Here is an 8975-nt window from a genome sequence, read left to right on the forward strand (position 1 = left end):
GCCAGGGCTGTGGTGTTGTCAGAGTCCACCTCCACCACCTTGTTAAGCTGGAGGGACTTGAAGTTTATCAAGGCCAGAAGAACCGCCAACAACTCCTTGCAATAGATGTGAAGTGTCCTTTGCTCCTGATTCCATGTTCCCGAGCATTCCTGTCCGTCCAAAGTCGCACCCCAGCCCGTGTCTGATGCGTCCGAGAGGAGACGGCGGTCGGGTTTCTGAACAGCCAAAGGTAGACTTCCTTGAGAAGACAGCTGTTCTTACACCACGCGAGAGAAGACCTCCTCTCTTCGGAAACAGGAACTGAGACCGTCTCTAGCGTCATGTCCTTTATCCAGTGAGCAGCTAGATGATACTGAAGGGAGGGGAGGTGGAGTCTCCCTAACACGATGAACAGGGCCAGCGATGAAAGTGTCCCTGTTAGACTCATCCACTACCTGACTGAGCATCGGTTCCTTCTCAGCATGCTCTGGATGCATTCTAGGGCTTGGAAGATCCTTGGGGCCGACGGAAAAGCCCGAAAAGCTCGACTCTGAAGATCCATACCCAGGTAGACAATGGTCTGGGATGGGACGAGCTGAGACTCCTCAAAATTGACCAGGAGGCCCAGTTCCTTGGTCAGATCCATAGTCCATCTGAGAATCTCCAGACAGCGACGACTTGTGGGAGCTCTTAAAAGCCAGTCGTCTGACGGAGCCGGACACAAGATCATGGTACTGCTGCACAGTCTGTGAACTGTCAACCATGGGGAAGCGAGGAAGTACAGTGACAACCCGAAGCTGTCTAGACTGTCTGGGTCGTACAGACAACTCCTTATCGGGTTGCTGAGGTTGCCGCACTGCGTCACAACAAGTCACTTCTGCTGGTTGTTGAACGTCTTCCCAGTGACACACTGACTCCGTAAACAAAAAATCCTCTAACAAGGACTAAGCTTGGACTGCATGTCTTGCAACACAGCTCAAGGTCTATGGGAGCAGGTGTGGTAACAGACGGGGTTAGCGACTGAAGTGGAACCATTACCTTCCCTGGAAGCATGTTATGCTTAAATAAAAGTCCATAGGAGGCTACGCAGCTAAAGGCTCCTCTCCAAATGACAGAGTCCTCAAGGGAATATCAGAAGGAGGGAGAAAAGCACTTTCTCATCTACAGGGACCATATCCGAGAAAAACTAAGTTCTCTCAGTGAGGGTTTCACTGGTGCAAAAGCAGCAGACTAGAAGGCAACGTTATGAAACTGCTTGACAGTCTAGTGAGTTGGCAACAACCAAAGATGTGTGACTGAGAAGCATGCGGTAAGGTATGCAGAGCATGCTGTATGTAAGCAGAGCATGTTGCATGGCGTGTAACATTTCTCAGAAATTCCATGATCAGTGCTAGATTGAGTAATATCGCATTACTGTCCATTGAAAGTGCACGTGCCGAGGGAATTGATTTAGACTGTTTTGTTGATGAATTTGATAGCCGGCATGATAATCGTAGAATTAAGCTGCACTAAATATACGTACTATAATCTACTTCACCTCAGGAAAGGGAAACTCGCCCTGTTGGCAACACTGCATTACTTCATGCATGCTTGCATGGGGTTTTAATATCAACATAATATTTACATTACATTCATAACTCATGATTCATTTTTGTTTTGAAGATATTTTTGCCATATTTTGCGATTTTGTTAAAAATATATTGCAAGGAATACATATATATTTTTTTATTTAAGTAATACGAATAACCTCCATTATCATAATGTTTGTGTAGGCATACATGTATATGATTACAAATGCAAGTTATGAAAGTAATGAGGTGTTATTATTGTCATTTGTTATTTCAAAGTTGAATGGGAAGAGGCTCAAGTTGAGGAGAAAGTGGCAGATGCATGCGTTGAGGTGGCTGACTCATAGCATGAGGTTCCTGCCTCAAGAGTTGCGCTTGCCTCAAGGGTTGAGGTGGCTGCGCAGAGAGAGGCTCTTGACTCACGAGTTGAGGTTCTTGAGGTGTGAGCTGCGAGAGTTGAGGTAGCGGCTGCGCAGAACGCAGTTCCTGTCTCACGAGTTGAGGTTCCTGAGGAGCTAGCCTCAAGAGTTGAGGCTCTCGCCTTGAGGAAAGTTGAGGTAGCAGCTGCGAGAGCTGAGGTGGCTGCCTCAAGGATGGTAGAGGTTGTCGTACCTCAAGAGGTTGTTGCCTCGAAGATGGTCTAACTGCAAGAAAATCTTGCCTCAAGGCATAAGACTCCTGCTCCCATTGTTGAGGTTGCCTTAAGGAAGGTTGAGGTTGCTGCACAACGCTGGTAACTGGCAACTCCGAACGCGGTAAGGTAGCTTGAGGAACCTCAACTTCGTACGCCTGGCAGACTGGACTGCGGTGAGGCGGAGCGCTCGCAGGAGGAGGTGTAACCTTCTCAGCCTGAAACTCACGCATTAAGACCGCAAGCTGCGACTGCATGGACTGCAGCAAAGTCATCTTGGGATCAACAGACGATAAGGTCTGTTGAGGCAAAGCCTTAACAGAAGATGAGGTCTGTTGAGGCATCGCCTTACCTCTCTTAGGAGGTGTGCAGTCACCTGATGACTGCGGAGAGTCAGAGCTAACCCAATGACTGCATCCGGGTTGTTGAACTCTAGAGGTCTGGACTTTACGTTTAAGAGGTCTTGAGACCTGAGTCCAGCGTTTTCTCCCCGAAATTTCTTCTGCAGACGAGCAAAATAAGGGCTCAATCGTCTGCGGGTGGGAGTGACGGTCTCTGTAAGACACGCCCGCAACCACCGAGGATACTTCTGTGCGCCGATCAAGGCCTGCCGAACCCTTTTGCCCTTCGACATTGCTTCTCCCCTGGGCTTGGGAGCTTGCAAGAGGTCCCGGACTGGGAGGACGACTGGCACGCACAGAAGTACCCTCACGCACAACACTGACACACTTTGCGCTAATCACTTATCACTTTTGATTTTCTGTTTGCACTTATTTCACTGAACTCGAAACTTTAAGTGGTTTGTACCTGAAACACGCAATTCTATCCTTCCTTAAAAGTTAGTAATTGCGAAAACAGAATTACAATGTAACAGAAAAATCTAATGAAAGATAAATAATTCAGTGGCTGGAAAGAGACTAAACACTAGATCAAATAAACTACGTTTAAAATCTCTCACCGCATAAAGCTTGAGAACAAGAATAAAACTCTAGAAACGTTTACCTTCTTCCGCTAAAGAGACTAGGGAGAAGAGCAAAAACGATAACAACGTTACTCGCTTGAACGAAACGTTTATCCAGCTCTCTCTCCCACCGTCTCTATCTCTCTCTCTCTCTCTTGACTTAGAACCTGAGAGAAGAGCCCAATCATATATATCGTTAAAACATATTATTGTTAAAGGAAAAAAACTGAAATATTTCCCAAATAAAAAGTTCCTTTATTAGAATTAAAACCATTAAGCTAAGAAAGAATGAACAAAACGCTAGAAACGGTTACTCTTACTGCAACGTGACACCGTGAAAATTCTCTCTCTATCGTAACGATAGAGCGCAAGTTGAACGTTCTGAACGTCAACAACTGCAGAGACAAAACAAAACGTTAGATCAACTTTGAAAACAGTACGAGACTATCAAAGAAATTCTTTCAAAACATTAAAATAGCATAATATGTTAACAGGTAAAACCGAAATGACGGGCTCAATGTTAATTAACTTCGGTACCAAGAAAAGACCGCCTACTATTAGGAAAGGTCGAATATAAACAAATATAAAAATTAATTTTAATAAGTTTATAATAAAAGGAAGTTAATCGAAGAGGCCTATAAAAGGCGGAGAGATATAAAATAAATCTATAACTTTTGTTAAGCAAAATTAAGAAAGAGAGTCTATACTCTCTTAGACACCAACACTTCCGTCTAAGGGAAGGGTCGGCCATTTAAAAGTGAAAGAGAGTTCATACTCTCTTCGTCACCAAAATTAATCAAATTAATTCCAAAAGCTAGCTAAGCTAATGATAAAACTTCCTGAATAGCGAAAGCTAAACTCTAGAGCAAATACATCACCAAATCGTGAGCAAAAAACTCCAGAATCAACAGCGTATCCATGTAGGTCTAGCCGGAGGCACGACAGAGGAAAAATTGAGGTGGTGTCAACAAGAAGTACTGCAGTACCTGGCCACAGGTGGCGCTTGTGAGTACACCCCCCTCTTGTATAGCGATCGCTGGCGTATCCCTTCCGTAGAATTCTGTCGGGCAACGGAGTTGACAGCTACATGATTATCGGGTAAGATTAATATTGAAAAATTATATATATATATATATATATTATACTCTTTAAAAGACCCTAAAGTTGAAACAAGAGATTCAGAGTTGGAAGTCGCCAAATACAGTACAGCGAAATGCTAATAACCGAGTTAAAATATGAAATTTAGCATTAAAAATCAGTAAATAATACTGAACAGTATTAAAAATGGCCAAAGAAAGCAAGTCAAAACGTGTAATTCAGGATTACAAAACACCATTGAGAAATTTAGCACTCAAAATCATCAAATTATATATAAATGTAGAGCACCAAACTGTATTAAATATTGCCCCTCCCCCCAAAAAGGGTCCAAACACAAATACTGTAAATGTTAGGAAATTATATCAACGATGCTGTTAACTATATGTGAGCATATTCTTGATAGTCACCTTGAGATCAGCCGACAAGCCAAAATACAAAATCATTAATTGATTGTTAAAATACACCTTAAATTGAAAATAGAAAAGTACAAAAATGACGAGATGAAGCTCAATTAACATTGAATACGATATAGCATATTGGTGCTGATGTCATATCAATTATGAAGATGTCTTGAATAAGTTAAGAAATTTTACAAATGATACTGCGCATATTCGCAACAGCGGCAGCTTTAGATTAGCTGATCACACCCAAGGGTTAAAAAAGAAGTTGGTAATTGTCAATTGTTTAAAATGCACCCAAAATTTCAAACAAAAGTACTTAAATACTTTATTAGAGAACAATTAAGTTTTTGATAATAATGTTTTTTAGAACACAATAAGGTTGTTTGCTAAAAATAGTTGTCAACTGATGACATTGTGAGCTTCAAGGTCGGATTGAGTTTGGATTCATGCAAATTATAAATTGATTTTGTAGTGTTTAACGGACACTTTTTAAGGAAACATAGATTTTGGTTTCTTCTGCTATATGTATGTATTATATGGCATCTGAGGGAGAGAGTGAGTGTGATCAACGGATGAAATCAAATGCTGTGTCTTTGTTTCTTTCACACTCATAACCAACGAATTGCTCACGATATAGTGATCTTTATTTCATTCTTAAACTCAGGATTATTAAATATGATATTTTAATTATAAAATAAATTTTTGAATATACTTACCCGGTGAATATATAAGAGCTGCAACTCTGTTGCTCGACAGACAAAAAACAGTAAAAACTTGCCAGCGATCGCTATACAGGTTGCGGGTGTGCCCACCAGCGCCAACTGTCGGCCAGATACCACTCTCGATGTAAACAAGACTCAATTTCTTCTCATCCCACTGCGTCTCTATTGGGGAGGAAGGGAGGGTCGTTTAATTTATATATTCACCGGGTAAGTATATTCAAAAATTTATTTTATAATTAAAATATCATTTTTAAATATTTAACTTAGCCGGTGAATATATAATAGCTGATTCACACCCAAGGAGGTGGGTAGAGACCAGAATTAAATATGTTTACATCGTATAATCTAAGAGTTTTTTATTTCATTTTGGCAGTTATCAATATAACAAAACCAAAATAAATAGGTACCTGGTAAGGAAGTTGACTTAGACGATTACTCTGCCTTGTAAGTACGTCTTCCTTACGGAGCCCAGCGATCCTCTTAGGATGCTGACAGACCCCCAGGAGCTGAAGTATCAAGGGCTGCAACCCATACAACAGGACCTCATCAAACCCCTAATCTGGGCGCTCTCAAGAAATGACTTTGACCACCCGCCAAATCAACCAGGATGCGAAAGGCTTCTTAGCCTTCCGGACAACCCATAAAAACATTAAAACATTTCAAGAGACAGATTAAAAGGATATGGAATTAGGGAATTGTAGTGGTTGAGCCCTCACCCACTACTGCACTCGCTGCTACGAATGGTCCCAGTGTGTAGCAGTTCTCGTAAAGAGACTGGACATCTTTTAAGTAAAATGACGCGAACACTGACTTGCTTCTCCAATAGGTTGCGTTCATGATACTTTGCAGAGATCTATTTTGCTTAAAGGCCACGGAAGTTGCTACAGCTCTAACCTCGTGCGTCTTAACCTTAAGCAAAGATCGGTCTTCCTCACTCAAGTGTGAATGAGCTTCTCGTATTAACAATCTGATAAAACATGACAAAGCATTCTTTGACATATGCAAGGATGGTTTCTTAACCGAACACCATAACGCTTCAGATTGGCCTCGTAAAGGTTTAGTACGAGCTAAGTAGAACTTAAGAGCTCTAACAGGGCATAAGACTCTTTCTAGTTCATTGCCTACGATCTCCGATAAGCTGGGAATATCGAAAGATTTAGGCCAAGGACGAGAAGGTAGCTCATTTTTGGCTAGAAAACCAAGTTGCAGAGAACAAGTAGCTTTTTCTGACAAAAATCCGATGTTCTTGCTGAAGGCATGAATCTCACTGACTCTTTTAGCCGAGGCTAAGCATACCAGGAAAAGTCTTAAGAGTGAGATCTTTCAGGGAGGCTGACTGTAAAGGCTCAAACCTGTCTGACATGAGGAATCTTAGGACCACGTCTAAATTCCACCCAGGAGTAGCCAAACGACGCTCCTTAGTGGTCTCAAAAGACTTAAGGAGGTCTTGCAGATCTTTATTGTTGGAAAGATCTAAGCCTCTATGCCGGAAGACCGATGCCAACATGCTTCTATAGCCCTTGATAGTGGGAGCTAAAAGGGATCGTCCTTTTCTCAGGTATAAGAGAAAATCAGCTATTTGGGCTACAGAGGTACTGGTCGAGGATACAGAAACTGACTTGCACCAGTCTCGGAAGACTTCCCACTTCGATTGGTAGACTCTAATGGTAGACGCTCTCCTTGCTCTAGCAATCGCACTGGCTGCCTCCTTCGAAAAGCCTCTAGCTCTCGAGAGTCTTTCGATAGTCTGAAGGCAGTCAGACGAAGAGCGTGGAGGCTTTGGTGTACCTTCTTTATGTGTGGCTGACGTAGAAGGTCTACTCTTAGAGGAAGACTTCTGGGAACGTCTACTAACCATCGAAGTACCTCGGTGAACCATTCTCTCGCGGGCCAGAGGGGAGCAACTAACGTCAACCTTGTCCCTTGGTGAGAGGCGAACTTCTGCAGTACCTTGTTGACATCTTGAATGGTGGGAATGCGTAAAGATCCAGATGTGACCAATCTAGGAGGAAGGCATCTATATGTATTGCTGCTGGGTCCGGGACTGGAGAGCAATAGATTGGAAGCCTCTTGGTCAGCGAGGTTGCAAAGAGATCTATGGTGGGTTGACCCCAAGTCGCCCAAAGTCTCTTGCACACATCCTTGTGGAGGGTCCATTCGGTTGGAATTACTTGACCTTTCCGACTGAGAAAATCTGCTAGGACGTTCAAGTCGCCCTGGATGAACCTCGTTACTAGGGAGATGCCTCGATCTTTTGACCAGATGAGCAGGTCCCTTGCGATCTCGTACAACGTCAGTGAGTGGGTACCTCCCTGTTTGGAGATGTACGCCAAGGCCGTGGTGTTGTCCGAGTTTACTTCCACCACTTTGCCTCGAAGGAGATACTCGAAGCTTCTCAAGGCCAGATGAACCGCCAAAAGCTCCTTGCAGTTGATATGCATGCTCCTCTGACTCGAGTTCCACAGACCTGAGCATTCCCGACCGTCCAGCGTCGCGCCCCAGCCCAAGTCTGATGCGTCCGAGAAGAGAACGTGGTTGGGTATCTGAACTGCCAGGGGAAGACCCTCTCTTAGGCTGATATTGTCCTTCCACCAAGTCAGACAAGACTTATTCTTTTCGGAAATCGGGATCGAGACCGCCTCTAGCGTCTTGTCCTTTTTCCAGTGAAAAGCCAGATGGAATTGAAGAGGACGGAGGTGTAGTCTTCCTAATGATACAAATTGCTCCAGGGATGACAGCGTCCCTACCAGACTCATCCACAGCCTGACTGAGCAGCGTTCTTTCTTCAGCATCTTCTGGATGGAGAGCAGGGCTTGATCTATTCTGGGGGCCGACGGAAAAGCCCGAAAAACTTGACTGTGAATCTCCATCCCTAAATACAGAATAGTTTGGGATGGGACCAGCTGTGACTTTTCCAAATTGACTAGGAGTCCCAATTCGTTGGCCAGATCTAGAGTCCAATTGAGATCCTTCAGACAGCGATGACTGGAAGAGGCTCTGAGAAGCCAGTCGTCCAAGTACAGGGAGGCTCTGATCTCCGATAGCTCGAAACTGGTACCCCACATTCCTGTAAACAAACCTCAGAAACGGTTGGGAATCCGGGTGTATAGGAATGTGGAAGTATGCCTCCTGAAGGTCGAGAGAGACCATCCAGTCGTCTTCCATAAATGCTGTCAAGACAGCTTGGTAGACTTCATCGCGAAGTTTGTCTTGACAATGAACACATTGAGCGCACTTGCCTCTTACGTACTCCTGCAGTGAACATGGCTGCCAAATCATGGAGCCGTCCCTGAGGGACTTGTCTCTGCAGAGAACGTGGCTGTCAGATCATTGGAGCCATCCCTGAAAGCCTTGTTTATGCATGACATAATTGTACAGCAAAACTTCAAAGGCTCGAAAACAGCTGTGAAGTTGACCTGTAAAATCTTGGAGCGTCTCCTGGCCAGGCGCCAGGGAGAGTCTACGAGATTTAAGAAGTCTATCTGGGCAGAGGCAGGAACTCCCAAGCCGAGAACTTCTCTCGTGTCAGGTCAGACTCTCGCTCTATAAGCCAGTTTAAAAGAAGGGAAAGCAAAGGCTGTATCCCCCAAACTCCTCCTGGTGATAAACCAGTCG

This window comes from Palaemon carinicauda, chromosome 30, assembly GCF_036898095.1.
Source record: "Palaemon carinicauda isolate YSFRI2023 chromosome 30, ASM3689809v2, whole genome shotgun sequence".
Classification (NCBI taxonomy): domain Eukaryota; kingdom Metazoa; phylum Arthropoda; class Malacostraca; order Decapoda; family Palaemonidae; genus Palaemon; species Palaemon carinicauda.